Source organism: Corythoichthys intestinalis, chromosome 2 (genome assembly GCF_030265065.1).
Source record: "Corythoichthys intestinalis isolate RoL2023-P3 chromosome 2, ASM3026506v1, whole genome shotgun sequence".
Taxonomy (NCBI): Eukaryota; Metazoa; Chordata; class Actinopteri; order Syngnathiformes; family Syngnathidae; genus Corythoichthys; species Corythoichthys intestinalis.
In genome coordinates, this window is record NC_080396.1 from 70,857,842 (window position 1) to 70,875,017 (window position 17,176).

Below are 17,176 nucleotides of genomic sequence, written 5' to 3' on the forward strand. Positions count from 1 at the left end.
AAGGATGCAACAGTACTCTGTTTTATATTGAACCGTTCGATACGCCCTCTTCGATTCAATGCTCAAAAACATTCGATCCAAATGAAAAGCTCCCAAAATGTATTTTCCGAAAAAACAAACTCTGCCACTAGCAGCCCCCCTCCTCCACTCCTCCCCCAAACTGCATGAAAGGTGGGAGTTGTGGCACACGAGGATCGTTGCTCGTGAGGAAAGACATAAACGTAAAGAGGCGGCTTGCCGGCTTCAATATCGTGTAGATCTGTTGTTTGGTAGCATTTTGGGTGAGCTGATATGTTATTCCCACTCGTACATATTTAACAAACACTGTCATTACTAGAGGCATGCGAAATTTCCGATTCTTAGATTATTCGCGATTCGGCCATGGAAGATTCGAGCACGATTCACAAACATATCAATTCCGATTATTTAATTATACCAGGTAAAGCGGAAATAAAACACAGTCAGCCCGGTCTTCAGGACGCAATGAGGAACGGACCGAGAGTAAATATGTTCAACTCATGCAGCTAGATAAAAAAAAAAAAAAAACAATACCTGACTGCGGCCATCAGCCGCTACAAACAGCGCCCAGTTGCTACAAACATACGGCAACATACGGCTATGGTAGATATCACATATATCTAGAGCTAGATATGAAGTGACAGACGACGGCCGTGTTAGATCATATACCAAGAACTAGATGCGAAATGACACTTTCCCGCGCTAGTCAACAGGCGCCATCTTAAAGCAATAGATGTCTCTAGAAGGCTCTGTTGTAGCGAACCAAATTTTTATCTAAAAAAAAAAAAAAAAAACTTTAAAAAATCGGCAAAATCTTGACTTGAATATCTTTAAATGATGAAACAGTTTTAAAACTTTCACGTCGAAAATAGACAAGGGAAATTATGGAATAAGGGGAGCAATTTTAACAACTTTAACGGTTGATTTACAACATTAATTGAATGTAGTTTAAAGCTGCTGATACAGAATGGGGACTTGAGTATTTTATTTACTGTTTTTAACTGTTAACTTGATACTGAAATAGTAGTTTGTTTAGCCTAAGAGGATTTCTGAACAATTTTGGAACTAGTGTACAAAAAAATGGGGGGGGGGGTTGTGATGCATCACTAATCGATTTATAATCGAATCGGAGCCTCTGAATCGTGATCGAATCGTTAGGTGCGCAAAGATTCCCACCTCTAGTCATTACGGATACGTGCAACAGAGACCGCCAATATATTGTTGCAATTTGGCTGCTACGAATTACCTGCCTTTGACAACAGACAGGTTAAGTGTGGGTCACAGAGAGCTAACTCACGGTTACATGATGAACAATGAGTGGCACATTAAGAGCGTTGTTCTTCAAACTTGTCCTGTTTATGAAAGTCGATTGTCAAGTGCTTGTATTGTGCAGTAATGAGCAGGCGGGACTTCTGTGTTATTAACTATTTCTAATGCCCGACATCACTCGCGCGCACTCACTAGATATCATCAAATAGCAACCTAGATGTGCTACTTTAGATCCCCCCAAGTCCCGTGCCATTGGCTGCTTGAGCCCAGAGTGATCATGGGATGCGTAGTCCATATACTACATCGATGAATTAAAAACCGCCATGACTGAATGGAAGTTAAGCAAGCCAAATCAATCCATACCAGTGACTATAGATAATGCTGCAAATATTGTTAATTCGGTATGTAACACAGATGAACTCGGACCAGAAATAGGATGTTTTTCTCGTGGTAAACGTACCTGCTAAGAGAGTAATAGCAATCAACAGTGTGCCCCGCCTCACTTTACAAACAGTAAAGATTGTTCTCAGCACTTAAATACAAAATTTGTTTGGATTAGTAAAAAGTAAGCACCTAAATATTATGCACTATAATGCATTTTTATATGATGGCATTGTTATTTTTGCTTGTTAGCAAAATAAAAAAAACTTGTGTGGTTTTTGTTTCAGAGCAATAAATGTACTGAATCGAATCAAAAATCGTGTCCCTCGTATCGAAAATCGTACCGAGCTGTGACTTAACTGTATCGTTGCATCCCTAATAGTGACATAATTTGCCGGCTGATAATCTGTCTGTAATGGCTGGTTTATTAGGATCTATTGTCACTACATTAGTGGTTAAATTTGTTAATTTTTTGGGGGGGGGGGGGGTGATGATATCGCAAATCGGCAATAATTTATGAGAATATCTCGGCCACTAAAATTTGTCATGGCGACAGGCCTCGTAGTAGCGCGTTATAAATTGCGCCGGGCCTTCGATACAAGTGGACGGCGAGGAATTGCATAACATGAACTGGCTGAACTTGACATACATTGTTGAAGACTTGCTGAGTAGGAGCTTTGTTTACCCGCGCTTATTTTGAGTGTTTCATTCAGCGCGGGCGTGGGATGATTCTTTCATTTCATATTTAGTGACATTTGTAGGAAAATTGGACACAGGTGGGTGTTTGGCTGCTGCTGTTATCTGTGATTTTATATACATATTTCAGTAGGAGTAAGCAACTAGAAAATGCGATTTCTGGTGAAATTACACGGGGATGCTTTGCTCTCACTTCCTGTAGGTTTTTGGTCATTTGCTATTCATTTTCAGATCATTTTCTTGATAACTCGTTTGTTGCCGTTGACGGCGATTTGATGTTGAATTCATTTAGACTGGAAGGGTTTTATCACACGTAAATGTGAGGGGCAAAGTCAAAAGAGAGCCTGTGTAGTGTGAATTTTTGGAAAGGTTCAAAATTGGAACGGTAAGAATTGGTAAAAAATGCGCCCAAAAAGTGGACAACAGAAAAAAGCTAGGAAGTGCCATTTATTTTTATAGGGTGTCAGTTGGACGTGAGAGAGTGGACACAAACAGTCGGCATTTTTTTGCTAAAGATATCCCTCAGTTGAGCTGTTCGATTTTACCTAACAAAAAAATCCCGATTGTTTTCTCTCAAGCCCAATTTTCCAATATCGATTACAATTTCTTGTAGTGATGCAGAATGATGCACTTTTCAACCGATGCGATAACCAATCATTTCCTCCTCCTTCCAGTCTATAACCGATAATGTCAAGCCAATAATTATATTAAAAGGTATATACAGTAGGGGTGTGCCATCTGAGGCACCCCACAATTAAATTAAATTACGATTCATGGTGCTACGATTCGATTTTTGAACGATGATCACGGTATTGACGATGATCACGGTTATCGCGATTATCACTTATTATCGATGCATCGTAAATTACTGATGAATAAAGTTGCGAAATGAATTTATGGCCATTATTTATTTAAAATATCCTTATGATTCAACAGGAAAGATGGAAACTTGCCCATACAACGAAAAGCTGCACTTAAGCTGCTTTTTTAATTTTGTACAAGAAAATGCAAAAACATTAAGGATTTTAAAGGAAGTACTTATTTTTCTCAACAATATAATAAAATGTGCACTGGTGGAATTAATTCCACATTTTCTGGACACAAAGTGTCTTTAGAAATAAGATTTCTTTTAACCAATACACTTCGATTTCACAGTGTTACCTCCCTTGTGTAACTCTTGGAGTGACAGGTGGAAACCCCAACTGCTCTTGATAACTTTTAACTTGTGGCGTTTATTGCCGAGCACATAAAAAAGCCTCCAACATTGGCACACATAGACACTCATTGCAGCGCGCGCACTTTCTTCGCTCCCTACCCACCCACGCGCACACGCACCTGTCTGCTCCCAGGCAGCACTTGCAACAACAGATTTCTGTACTATTTCACATGTTTGTAGTGTTACCGCTGTACTTAATCATGGTTTTGCACGTTCTGCATATGAAATCCACGTTAGTGAATTAGCTTAGCGCTCGGCGCTAACTATTAACATCTCAAAAGCAACAATAAAGGCTAAACAGTACAAGAGGATTCGTGTACTCACCTCTTATAGACGCACACAGGTCTTAGCAACACAGGACATTTTTCAGTTGAAATGCCTTAAAACTACTGCTGGACATTTGAAAGACAAGGAGCAATGAACTATCCTTCTCTCGCTCTAAAAAATAACTTGGGCACAGTCAGTCGTGCTTCTTTACCTGCCTATCTCATACACCAATTTATTTTCCAGTCTTTTAAAAAGGAGTAAATCTCTCTCCCAGTAACCGGGAGCATCTATCATAATGTTGTGCGTGTGTCCGTTAACGTTGTCCGGGCGGCAGACGTGAATTTCGTTCCGCTAGGAGCAGCTGTCATAAAGTTATGAGGGAACCTTTATGAATCGTAATCGAATCGTCACGTGTCGAATCGCGATGTATGTAATAATCGATTTTTTGGAACTCCTCTAATATACAGTACTGGCCAAAAGTTTGGATACACCTTCTCATTCGTGTGTTTTCTTTATTTTCATGACTATTTACATTGTAAATGCTCACTAAAGGTAATAAAACTATGAACACGTGGAATTATGTAATTAGCAAAAAAAAAAAGGGTGAAATAACTAAAAATGTATACTCGAGCATCTTTAAAGTAGCCACCCTTTGATTACTTTTTTGCGCACACTTGCCGATGAGCTTCAAGAGAGTCACCTAGAATGGTTTTTGACTTCACAGGTATGCCTTTTCAGGGTTGAATAGTGGAATTTATTGCTTCATCAATAGAGTTGGGATATTCATTTGTGTTGCATTGAATGAGGTGTGTCCATACTTTTGGCCTACTGTATGCAATTTTAAACAATACACCACAAAAATTGTTTCTGGAGCAAAATAGAATTGCTACTTTTTCCACATCAAATGCGAACTAGGAGTTAACACCAACTTCTAAATGTATATTATAATAATATTTAGGGCTGTAGCTATTGAATATTTTAGTAATCAAGTATTCTACTGAAAATTGCATCGATTAATCAGAACGGCACGGTGGCTGAGTGGTTAGCACGTCTGCCTCACAGTTCTAAGATCAAGGGTCCAATCCCGGGCTTCGGCCTTCCTGTGTGGAGTTTGCATGTTCTCCCCGTGCCTGAGTGGGTTTCCTCCGGGAACTCCGGTTTCCTCCCACATCCCAAAAACATGCATGGTAGGCTGATTGAACACTCTAAATTGTCCGTAGGTATGAGTGTGTGCGTGAATGGTTGTATGTCTCCTTGTGCCCTGCAATGGGCTGGCAACCAGTTCAGGGTGTCCCCTGCCTACTGCCCGTAGTTAGCTGGGATGGGCTCCAGCACCTCCGCGACCCTCGTGAGGAAAAAGCGGCGTGGAAAATGAATGAATGAATAATCAGATAAAACTTTTTTTTTTCAGGCAAAGTGCAGTTATAAACATGACATTTCACCTAATGTTAAACCATGTTTAGACAATGTCCTTTAGATGTACATTGTTGAAAACGGCCAACAATTGCATCTCAGATGTGACTAGAAAAAAAAACATTCACTGCTTTGACTCCAAAAACCTATGATCTTATAGGGGGGAAAAAATTATTAACGCTTGATAACACACATCACTTAAGTTAGGTTTTTTTCCCCAAGTGTTTCAATTGAATTTCCATTTGTGTCAAGCTATTTATAAGTTTCAGTTCAAGTTTGATTTAGTGTAAATTGTAAGTCCTGATTGGATTTTGAGTTTTTGCAGTGTTCAAAATAGATGTATATTTGCTGTATTGGAGCACATTAGGCACCAGAGCTACTTGGTGTTTTATCCATCAATGACTACCGAGCTAAAATTGACAGTTATCTTAATTGTTTTTATTTTACACCCTTATCACTCTACAGCGCTACGTTTTTACAGATTACATAGAGCTTGTATGAAAGACACGTTAGACACGCATTAACAGTAGTCATAATTAATAGAAACATAGCCCTCCGCAGGGCTAATGCTACGTTAGCGTTACGTTAACTAAATTTTTCCTTGTCCCCACTATCGCTCCTCCGATCTCGGAGTAAATGGGGTGCCTCTGCCTTCGGTGGAGTGGGGGCTAGGCGGGCGGGTCGCGCGGTGGTGCCCGGCCCGAGTTTCGGGGGCAGTCATCGGTTGCGGGGTCCAGCCGGGGTGCAGAAGCGTCGGCGGGGTAGCCGGGGCCGGGTGGGGGTAGTGTTATGCAAACGCTGTGTTACATTAAAAACTTGAAACAGTGTTCGCGTTGGTCTTCATCTTGAAATGCTCCCACACTTTTGACATTTTCTGTTTTTCTTGGTGCCGTTCTCTTAGTAGGCTTCTTTGTAGGTACCTCTATTATCATGCGTGGTTGAAATCAAATGTATCCGCCGCCTCTCTTCTTCCTGTACGCATGTGACGTCAGCACGTTGTGCCGCATTGAAAGTAGTCAGAGCAAAATGTCATGCTTAGAGCTGGCAAAATTAAACGATTCTTCGAGGTGGGGAAAATTCCTCGATCAATTTTTTAAATCGAGTTATCCCAATTATTTGTGTGATCATTTTAGCTCTAATAATGTTAACAAAGTAAATAGTTGATTGCAAAAAAATGCCTTTAGGAGGGGTTGACGTGCCGACGCAGAATTAGAGAAAACTACGTCGATTGCGCACATTTGGAGGCTAAATCGGGCATATACCGTATTTTTCGGACTACAAGTCGCACCTGAGTATAAGTCGCACCAGCCATAAAATGCCTAACAAAGAGAAAAAAAACATATATAAGTCGCACCGGAGTATAAGTCGCTTTTTTGGGGGAAATTTACTTGATAAAATCCAACACATAGAACAGATATATCTTGAAAGGCAATTTAATATAAAAATACAATAGAGAACAACATGCTGAATAAATGTACAGTGTACAGTGCATGAACAACGAAATGAGAATGTACTGTCCTTACCAGGACGCTACGGCTTGGTCCCGGCTATACAGCGAACTCCCAAATGACGATGCTGGACGTCCGTATAATGTGCTGAATCAATTTGGTGTTTGATACCAAACAGGTTCGCATCAACGTAAAGAAATGATAATTAGGTGCTCTTAGAGCAATGACATTAAACGGTTAGCATGCGTTCGCTAGCATTAGCAAATCGTTCAAACAACCACACAACTGGCTCTAAGTGTCCGATCGCGAGTGGAAAACACACAACAACAACAGAAAAGATGATACACACAGGCTTTGCCTCTGTAGAGATATTTTGAAAGCATAAACAATGAACGTAGGTTCGCAGCCGTGTCTCTCTCTCGCTAACTCGCCCACTCACTCTTACCTACGTAGTTGTCCGTCTTCTTCTGGCGTGAGTGTGCTCTTTTTCCACGTAAACAAGTGCGAGTGCGCCCCCACGTGGGCGTGAAAGCGCCACAAACTAAAAGCATGCATTTCAATATAAAAAGTCAATAATACAATTGAACACACATTGCAAAAGGCTGAACGCGAACGTGGCCATAGCTATTGAGTTATTCAGATAACTATAGCATAAAGAACATGCTAAAAAGTTTACCAAACCATCAGTGTCACTCCAAAACACCACAATAACATGTGAAATGATAACATAATGTGTTAATAATTTCACACATAAGTCGCTCCTGAGTGTAAGTCGCACCCCCCAGCCAAAATATGAAAAAAATATTTATAAAAATAAATAAATATAAAATTTTAAAATCTGGTTTATCGGCCGATAATTCTCAGTAAGCGATATTATTGTGCGTCTTTAATTTCTTGGCGAAATAAAAATTATGACAAAGTACTAGGAATGTCTTCTGTTTGAACTTATTTTTTTCTCAATCAGAACTCAAAAGTGCCAGTGAATTTGACTCTTTCAATACACATAGAACAAGCCCTTGGGATTAAGAGAATTTTATTGATGCAACGGACTCCAGCTCTGTTCTTAAAGTGATGCTTAAAGAAGAAAGTACATATACCAGTTGAAAGAAAATAAAAAATGAGAAAAGGTCGTCTTTCAGCAGGTCAGTCTGCAAACCAGCTAGCCAGTCAGTCAGGTGAGGTAGGTAGCAGCCAGGCTCAGGATGATGTGCTGTCATATTTCCCTCTGGTCTTACAACAGTTAATGATTAGTGCAAAATTGTCACTCAAAAACAACAATATGCAAAGTGGCAGTCACCTTGTCTAAAGAAACACAAATATGCACCCCAGTGAAGGTAACAATCAGAATGATCCCTTAGGTTTATGAGAACCTAATCTTTACAAAAGACATCAGGTCAAACGTGCATATACATATACTCCCCACTGTAGATTCAATTTCCAAATGCAGACCTATGCATTTTGCCAAAATGTTGTTGTATTAAAACAAAAAAAAAAAACATGGCATGCTTTTCGTTATTGTAATCTAGTAGCAGCATCTTGACAGGAAAACGAGACAGACGCACACGCATCAACTTTCATACTTGTGGTATAGTGCAAAATACACAGACGTGGTGCTGTAATACTGTCCGTGTTGTACATGAAAGTGTGCAGACAAATGAAGTGTTGAACATCTTATGGCTGCATATTTTATTTGACAATCCACTGCAATCCTTGTATATTTACTAGGGCTGCAGCTATCGAATATTTTAGTAATCGAGTAATCGACTGAAAATTCTATCGATTAAACGAGTTATCGGATAGAACAAATATATTTTTAGGTGAAGAGCAATTATAAATATACATGAGAAAACAAGACATTTCATCTAATCTTGAACCATTTTCAGTCAATCAATGTCTTTTTGATGTATATTGTTGAAAACAGCCAACAATTGCATCTCAGATGTAACTAGAATAAAAAAAAAAAGACTAATTCACTGCTTTCACTGAAAAAACCTTTAGATCTTATTAAAAAATATATATATACCTAAAAATGCCGTTACGCTTGATAACACACATCACTTAAAAGTTAGGATTTTTTCCCACGTGTTTCAGTTGAATTTCTATTTGTGTCAAGCCATTTTTAAGTTCCAGTTAAGTTTTAAGTTAGTCTAAACTCTAAGTCCTGATAGGATTTTGAGTTTTTGCAGTGTTCCAGGGTACCCGCGGGTTATTAAAAGTATTAAAAAAGCATTGAATTTAGTTTTCCATTATAAAAGGTATCAAAAGTATTAAATTAGCTGTTGTAAGTCTGGAATTTTTTCACCGTGGTCTTAATTTTCAAGAACATCTCTGTGCAACCTAAATTATATCCGTGACGAAGTTTTTTTTTTTGTTTTGTTTTTTTTTGTTGTTTTTTTTTAAAATCCATAACGAAGATGATGCATAGAATTTTTACGATGCACTGCACTACAAATCGAAATGCAACTCGTGCGTGCTAAACCACCACAACCGGCAAAACGGAGAATCCATCCACCTCTGCATCGGGAATGCGTCCGTTTGTCGGTGGAACGAAAACCCTGCAGGCAGAAGTATTGTGGATTCTGAACACCAAAACAGACCACCATTCATATACTTCAAATGAGTCCATTGGTGATCTGTTTCGGATATTACGTCATTTTTGGTCGGCATCGGCTGTCACAATGTTGGTCATATTGCGTTTTGTTCCAGAGGGAGCATTCCCAATGTCTTAACTGTCTTTTGTAACGAATTTTCAGTTGGCAGAAAAAAAAAACGCAAATTTTCTTAACGTTTAAATAGTCTACATATTTTTATGAATATTATAAATGCATTTACACAATGAAATAACGCTGGAAAACTTTGTTAAACATAATGTTGGTCAAATCGTGTTTTTTTCCCGAAGGGAGCATTCCCGACTTCGTAACTGCAGCGAATTTAAGCTCATCAAGACTTTGAGGTAAAATCGGGCCTAAAAAGTCCAGCCCGACCTGAACTGATCCGCGGCTATTAAAGCCCGACCCGCGTTTTGTGTGATAACATTTGTGACGATGTCTGCATAAAAGCTTGTGTTTTATGACGAATTCTAAGTTGGCAGAAAAAAACGCACATTTTCTTAATGTTTAAATAGACTACATATTTTTATGATCATTATAAATTTATTTACACAACGAAATAACGCTGGAAAAGTTTTTTAAATATAAATAAACAGATGCGGTTTTGGGAACTCGCAGAGGGGAAGATTAAAAAGGGCGTATAGGCACGCTCTGGCTCTGCAATGACCATACAGTGCCTTATTTTTTTTTTATCCAAATTATTTATTTTATAACAAGTATTCCTTAGTTTATCATTCATACATCGTTAATATATAGTTATTTCAAAAAGAACCCTGGCCCGGCCCGACGTAATAATTGACATTTTAATTTTGGTCACGTTTTCAGTTTAATTTAGCTGTTTTCAACTTGCTATGTTTATAATTGCGATGTTTGTTTACCGCTTTTCCTCTTACTGCGAAGAGGGAGGAAGTTACATCGGCCGCCGCTATGATATTTAAGTCATCAGCCATCTGCTGTGACCCGGGAATTTAATGCCTACTTTAAATTTAATTTAAAAAATTTTAAAAAACACTGCTTCCCATGTCAGTCGACACGGGAAATTGTTTTCACACACACCTGCTGCACGGTTAAGTCCCGCGATATTCCCGTTGTTTTGGAGTATGTGATAGGGGCTCAAGTTACATCCAGGTTGCAGTTTATGGGTCATGCGAAGGCGGTGGACCTGCTTAAACATTTCGGTTTGCCTTTCGAATGAATGTGAATTTCGCCGTTTTAACTCGAGAGTTAGCCATGTTCACTGGGGTGTTGGCAGGTGCACTAGCGGCTAGCCTGTTACAGAAGATGGCTGGTCTGAGTCCTGTCCTCCTCTTTTTGTCCATAATTATTGTGTGCGTGTGTGTGTTTAAAAAAATTCTGATGTACTTTATAATGTTACTTTAAATGTGTTTCAATTGTATCTTCAATATATATGCATTCTTTTGTCAAACACACTTAGTAATTGAGGTTAAATTTGATGTTCAGTGCTTTATTTATTTAATATGATTCAATATGATCTAAATAATGGGTGCGAGAAAAGTATTAATTTTCAGTTGAAATGGCATTAAAACAGGTCTTAAAAGTCTTGAATTTAGATGTATCATTCCTGGGGGGACCCTGTGTTCAAAATAAATGTATGATACAGGCTGTATTGGAGCACATTAGGGACCAGTGCGACTTGGTGTTTTATCCAGCAATGACTACTGAGCTAAAATTGATAGTTAGCAATTATTGAGTTTTTATTTTACACCCTCATCACTCCATAACACTATGTTATGTTAAAGCCTGTATGTAAGACACGTTAGCCAAGCATCGAAAGTGGTCATAATTTATAGAAACCCAGCCCTCCGCAGGGCTAACGTTACTTGAGCTAGTGACATTAATGTTAATCTTATTTATTAGCGCTTAGCCCTCTTTATGAGCGCTTAGCGCTCTACTGCTTTAAGATGGCGGCTGTTTACTAACGCTGCCCAGACGCGGCCGAGTCTGTCATTTAGCATCTAGTTCAACATGCATGTAATCTCTGAGACTCATCGGACGCTACCTGCTACCAACGTAGCATCGTGCGGGCTAGTATTTAGCAATGTCCGCGTCGTTTGTAGCGGCTGTCGGCTGCAGTAAGTTTTTTTTTGTTTGTTTTTTGTGCTTCTTCCTCTACGCACGTGACATCAGCGCGTTGTCCCGCATTAAAAGTAGTCGGAGCAAAACGTGATGCTTAGAGCTGTCAAAATAAACGATTACTCGAGGTGAATAAAATTACTCGGATCAGTTTTTAAACTCGAGTTACTCGAGTTGCTCGAGTATTCGTTTCAGCTCTAATATTTACAACATTAAGTACATCAGGAAATAATACACTTCCTCATGGCGTTATGCAATCTGTGTCCAAATTTGTAGCAGAATCGCCGATACCCATGGTTGTTGTTGTTCTTTAAGACTGCGAGCTCTCGTGGTAGGAAGCGGAAATGTAGAGGAAACTACGGCGGCTGAGATCAACCAAAATGATGCGGTATTGAAAATCGAACTTTTTTGACATTGTTTTAACTAGAAAAGTCTGTTTCGGTTCAAAATCTATTCATCCAACAGCCTTAGTCCTTAGGATAGCTTTGCTAGCATAAACAACTCTGTGTTCATGTAGTTATCGAACAATATTCTGTGGCGCTTGTGACATGTTTGCTAGTTAGAGAGCTCATCATGGGGAGCTTATTCCTGATTATTTAGATAATTTAACTCATTAGACTACCAAAATAGTTTGTGGCAGTCCAACCAGCTCAACAATATTTTCCCCTTCTCCACTTGGAGAAAGTCGTCTGGGTTTGAGTGAACCTCGCCATCAAGTAAGTGAGACGATGCCCCAGACTTGTGAACTCCTTAAAGCCAGACTTAATCCTGAGATTGTCACAAACAGCACATCTATTTGAAGCTCCTCCACTGAGCGTTCAGAAAAATATGCTACATTCTAACTGCTATTAGCCTGTCCGAAAAAATAAAACAGATTTTGTGAGGGAGAAATACATTTCTCCAGAAATGGCATTTTCTAGTTTACTATATACTAGTAGTTCTACAAAGCAAAAGCATACGTTTGTAAATATCTAGTCATAGACTTCATAAGACTTGACATGACACGGTAAACAGGGCCGATCCATAGAGGGCCTATTTTCAAAAACTTCAAATATTTTCAAAACCAAAGCTGCTACCGACCTAAAACCAAAACAGGCACCTAGCTTAGCCATATATGGCTACGTTCATACTACAGGTCTTAATGCATGAATCCGATTTTTTGTCATATCCGTTTTTTTGGCGTGCCCGTTCATACTGCCTTTATCCATTGAGACCGTTCAAGTATTACGCATGCGCACTAATTCGCAGTCCGACACCCGCCAAGCAAGAAGACCCGCATGCGCAGAACCATCAAAACAAATGACAGACGTCATCCGTCATTCCAGGGATATCATATTTTGCTTTTCAAAAGGTGGACACAAATAACAGACATAAATAATCCCCGTTTAGGCAAATATTCAAAGTTTATATGGATCGATAGCATGCACGCACTGTCCGTGCACGTCACACACACATACGGGCAGTTTGTCCCGACTCTCGGCCGTGGAGGCAATGTTGAAATATTGCTCACTTGGAACAGAGAGAAAACTGAGCATTCTCAGGCTTATCCTCAACCCATTTTTATTTTTTATGACTGTTGTCAAGCTCAGCTCTTCCTCAAAAGCCGTGTTCACTGCAAGCTAGGCGCTAATAACGCACAGGTGCATCGCTACGGTAACGACTCTCTCGCTATTTGATGACGTAATTGCTGCATTAAATCCGATTTGCGGGACTGGACAGTACAGACCGCCGCGACAGTCTGGGAAAATGTGGCCCAGATCGGATTTAGACCACATACGAAAGTGACCCAGATCGGATTTGAAATGGTCCCGTTCTATGCGACTTGTCACGTTCAGACCGTCAAGTTAATGCCTCACTCGAGTCGGAAAAACACGAAAAAATCGGATTCGTGCATTAAGACCTGTAGTATGAACGTAGCCTATGAGTCTGCATGAGCGGCGGCATCAAAAAATTCAAAGTCGTTCCCTTATAAAATCCTGATTATTTTTTATAAAAGTATAACAAAACTTAAAATGGCAATAAAATTATCAGATTTTACACGAGATGCACAAAAATCACCAAATGCAGAGATAATCACCTATATTTTCAGGATCAAAAGCAATATTTAACATGTATTTTTGACCAAAATAGCAACTTAATTTGCAGTAAATAGAAAAAAAATTCATCAGCTGATAAATCACTCAATTTAACATCAGAAACTTAATACTTGAGGAAAACATGCAGAATCAATTATAAATAATATGTAAATAGATTATTAATACATTCTATGTACAATCACAACTTATTATAGAATAGAATAGCCCTTTATTATCATTATACAGTTAAACAATGAAATTGTGGGGCATCCCTTTACAGTGCAGGATAAGTTAAAATCTCAAAAGTGACGTGCAAGTATGAAATCTAAATAAACATGAATATAAAATGCATATGAAAGTCCGATAATTCAGGCAGTGCAAATAATCGATGTGGTGTTACCAGGATGTGAGCCTCGTCTTTCAACAATCACATAGCCTTTTTCTATGCCTTGCATTTTCTGGCCACCTCGAGTTGTACAAGTCCCTGTTCCTCCCCATCTCCTCTCTGCCGTCCTCGACACTGCTCCATTTCCTGATGGCCGGCCACTCCAAGGCCTTGTTTTTCTTCGCTTCTGAAATCACATCCTTGGAGAAGTTTGCACCCAACAGTTGAAGAGGGACCGCCAGGAACTCCAGCAGGTGCTCTTGTGCTTCCTGCATATCAGGGAGTCCCACAGCGACATTCCAAAGGATGCCATGTGAGCCATGGCGAGAGATGGCTGCTTGAGGACCGCCCGGGCCGTCTCCTTTGTCCTCGGGATCATCTCCAGGATGTCGGCCCTGTGTGTCCCTGTGTTCCTTCTTGCCCATGCGACCGTGTTGGGGTTGACGACCGCCATTATGAGCCCGACGCTCTGCTTCTCGATCGAAGAGCCCACCAGCACCTCCTTGGTCAACTTGTAGCCGGCCTTGACTGACTTGTGGTTTTCCTACCTGGCCAGTACCTTCCGGCTAGAGAATCGGCCTGTCCTCATCCTCTCAGGCTCCTAAAAAACATGTTTTAGAAAGATAAGTGTTTTGATTCATCTTTTTTATGAAGTGAATAATGCTGACCACTTACTTCAGCCCCAGGACACCTGGGCAGCACCATACTGCCGTTGTTGTGGAAGCTGCTGTAGATGTTCTTCCAAAGGTGCACGGGATCAAATTAGACGAAGATCTGCTTGTTGCCGTCGGCGTAGGGTTTGGTGCAGGACCATGGTGTTTCATTGAACGTTATTAGATTGAAATATTACATAAATTAAAACACAAAATCTGATTGTTTTTTAATATGGACGCAGAAATGTCTAAAAATTAGTGATACAAAACCAACATGGCCACCGTAGCAAAACGAGCTTTTTCCGTTGAAAATTCTTGTGAATAAATGCTTAAAACCCTGAATTATTTATAGGTATGGATGTAAAAGTCTCAATTCTTGGTTAAAAGCAAAAAAAAAACGGGCAGTTTATTTACGTTAATATGTCGAAGAATGATACTAGCTCTTTGTTATAAAGGTGCTGCCACAATGGCTTTTTCCGTTGAAAATTCTTGTGAAAAAATGCTTAAATAACTGCATTCTTTATAGATATGGACGTAAAACAGTCTCCATTATTTGTTAAAAGCAAAAACCGGGCTGTTGGCAGTTATTTTACGTAAATAATTCGAGGTATGGTGCGGCTAACTTCTCCAATTGATTTTTTTCACAACGTTTCAAAATGCATACATTGTACGGAAAATATAATTACCTTGTATCCTCGGACAAATCACTCCTGAGACTATCCGTCTTGTCGATATGCAGTCCAGATTTCGTACTTTTTGAATGTAAATCCAGCATTGTGCTCAAAAGCATGTGTGAGAGTTTCACTCCCACCGATATCTAATAAATGAAGCTGAGTCACACAGCCTTTTACGGGCAGGCGGGCGCAGAGAAAGACGAAGCTTACCAGTCAAGTACCTTGATGTCTATGATCATGTTTTCATTATTAACATTGAGGATTACATAAATCAAGAGTATTTGCGGCGTTTTTCTTTTTTTTAAAGCAACATTAGGTAACTTCAACCTTTATGAAATATTTTCATAACATTTGTGATATATTGACTGACAACTAGTTGAATGACACTTCTTTTATATCTTGAGGGGGTCTGTATCGCTTTCACCGGCACTAATTAACTTTGAGGAGGGTGGCAGGTACCCTGCCACACCCAAAAAAAAAACTACAAATGGTGCTGACTGCTTTACAGCATACGTCACTTCCACCTTTCCCCATTCACTATAAAGAAGGAAGTCGATGCTAACGCTTTTATAGGAATTCTGCAAAGATAGCAGAGCAACAAAGAGACAAAAAGTTTTGTCTGAGGAGGAAAACGAAAGGGAGACTAGCAGGATATACAGGAAAAAACATTGGCCTGACGAGTTCGGGTGAGGTGGGGGGGTTTGCCACACTAAGCCACACGGTTGCTAACCGTCACATTCTACTGTTAAGCCACAGCTGGATTCATTACCTTATTATTTTTCATCCTTCACACAGCTGGTTGAAACAAATGTTTAATCCATCTGCAGGCGACCATCACGATTTTGCAACACTATGCGAGTGTGCGCTGGTGCAAATGGGAGTCGCAGTGCTGAGCCTCATGGGAAACGCAGTCTTAAGGCAAAACACTAAGCCTGTCGCAATATGCAATAATTCCATTCATCGTACGATAAATAAAAATGAAGGCGGTCATTTTTCCGCTGGGATTTATTGCCCTGCATCGCGCGTGTGGCAGACGTGCTGTTAAAAGTTCGGATTCCTTGTTACCAACTGCGCAAAATGCATCTTCGTTCCAGGTCCAGCAAAAAATGGCGCCGGAGCCAATCTTTCCCATTACATCCTATTGTTTAACGTATACCGGCCGCTTCAGTGCTCCGGATTGACTGCGGACCATCTCCGGCGTGCCGGTGCTGTTGACGTATGGGCGCTCCCGTCAGGGGTGACATTTCACGCGGGGCGGCTATTTTTCGGCACAACACCGGATATTTACAACGAAATTCGCCAAAACATTGTTACCGACTTGGCTATCTACGAACAACCTCGCTTTGACAATGGACATGATGAACACTGAGTGGCAAATTAAGAGCGCCGTGCTTCAAACTCGTCCTGTTTATGAAAGTCGATTGTCATATGCTGGTGTTGTGCAGTAATGAGCAGACGTGCCTTCTGTGGCGTTTGCTAACTTTTTCAATGCGCGAACACACTAGATATCAAATAGCAAAGTAGATGAGCTACGTCCCATGCCATTGGCTGCGTGAGCCCAGAGTGATTATGGGAAACGTAGTCCATATACGACATCGATGAATTATAAACCGCCATGACTGAATGGAAGAAGGCCAAATCAATCCATACCAGTTACTATAGATAATGCTGCAAATATTGTTAATTCAGTACGTGACACGGATGGATTCGGACCACAAATAGGATGTCTTGCTCATGTAGTAAACCTAGCTGCTAAGAGAGCTGTATCAATCAACAGTTTACCCCGCCTCACTTTACAAACAGTAAAGATTGTTCTCAGAACTTTTATACAAAATTTCTTCAGATCAGTAAGAAGTAAGCACATAAATATTATGCACTAAAATGCATGTTTATATGATGGCAAATGTTTGCTCGTTAGCAAAAAAAAAAAACGAAACAAAAAATACAATTGTTATTTTCTTTTCAGAGCAATAAATGT

General features: G+C 39.9%; 1 protein-coding gene and 1 long non-coding RNA gene across 3 annotated transcripts in view; one reads left to right on the top strand and one right to left on the bottom strand.

Moving 5' to 3' along the window:
* fam120c (family with sequence similarity 120 member C) overlaps positions 1-17,176 on the top strand; it is a 69,309-nt gene that overhangs the window by 4,228 nt on the left and 47,905 nt on the right. The window lies entirely within an intron of this gene.
* LOC130931742 (uncharacterized) lies at positions 13,536-15,376 on the bottom strand. The gene is made up of 3 exons (XR_009067295.1): positions 15,211-15,376; positions 14,547-14,645; positions 13,536-14,472 (listed from the first exon to the last, which is right to left on the bottom strand). It is a non-coding gene; the product is annotated as an uncharacterized LOC130931742 (long non-coding RNA).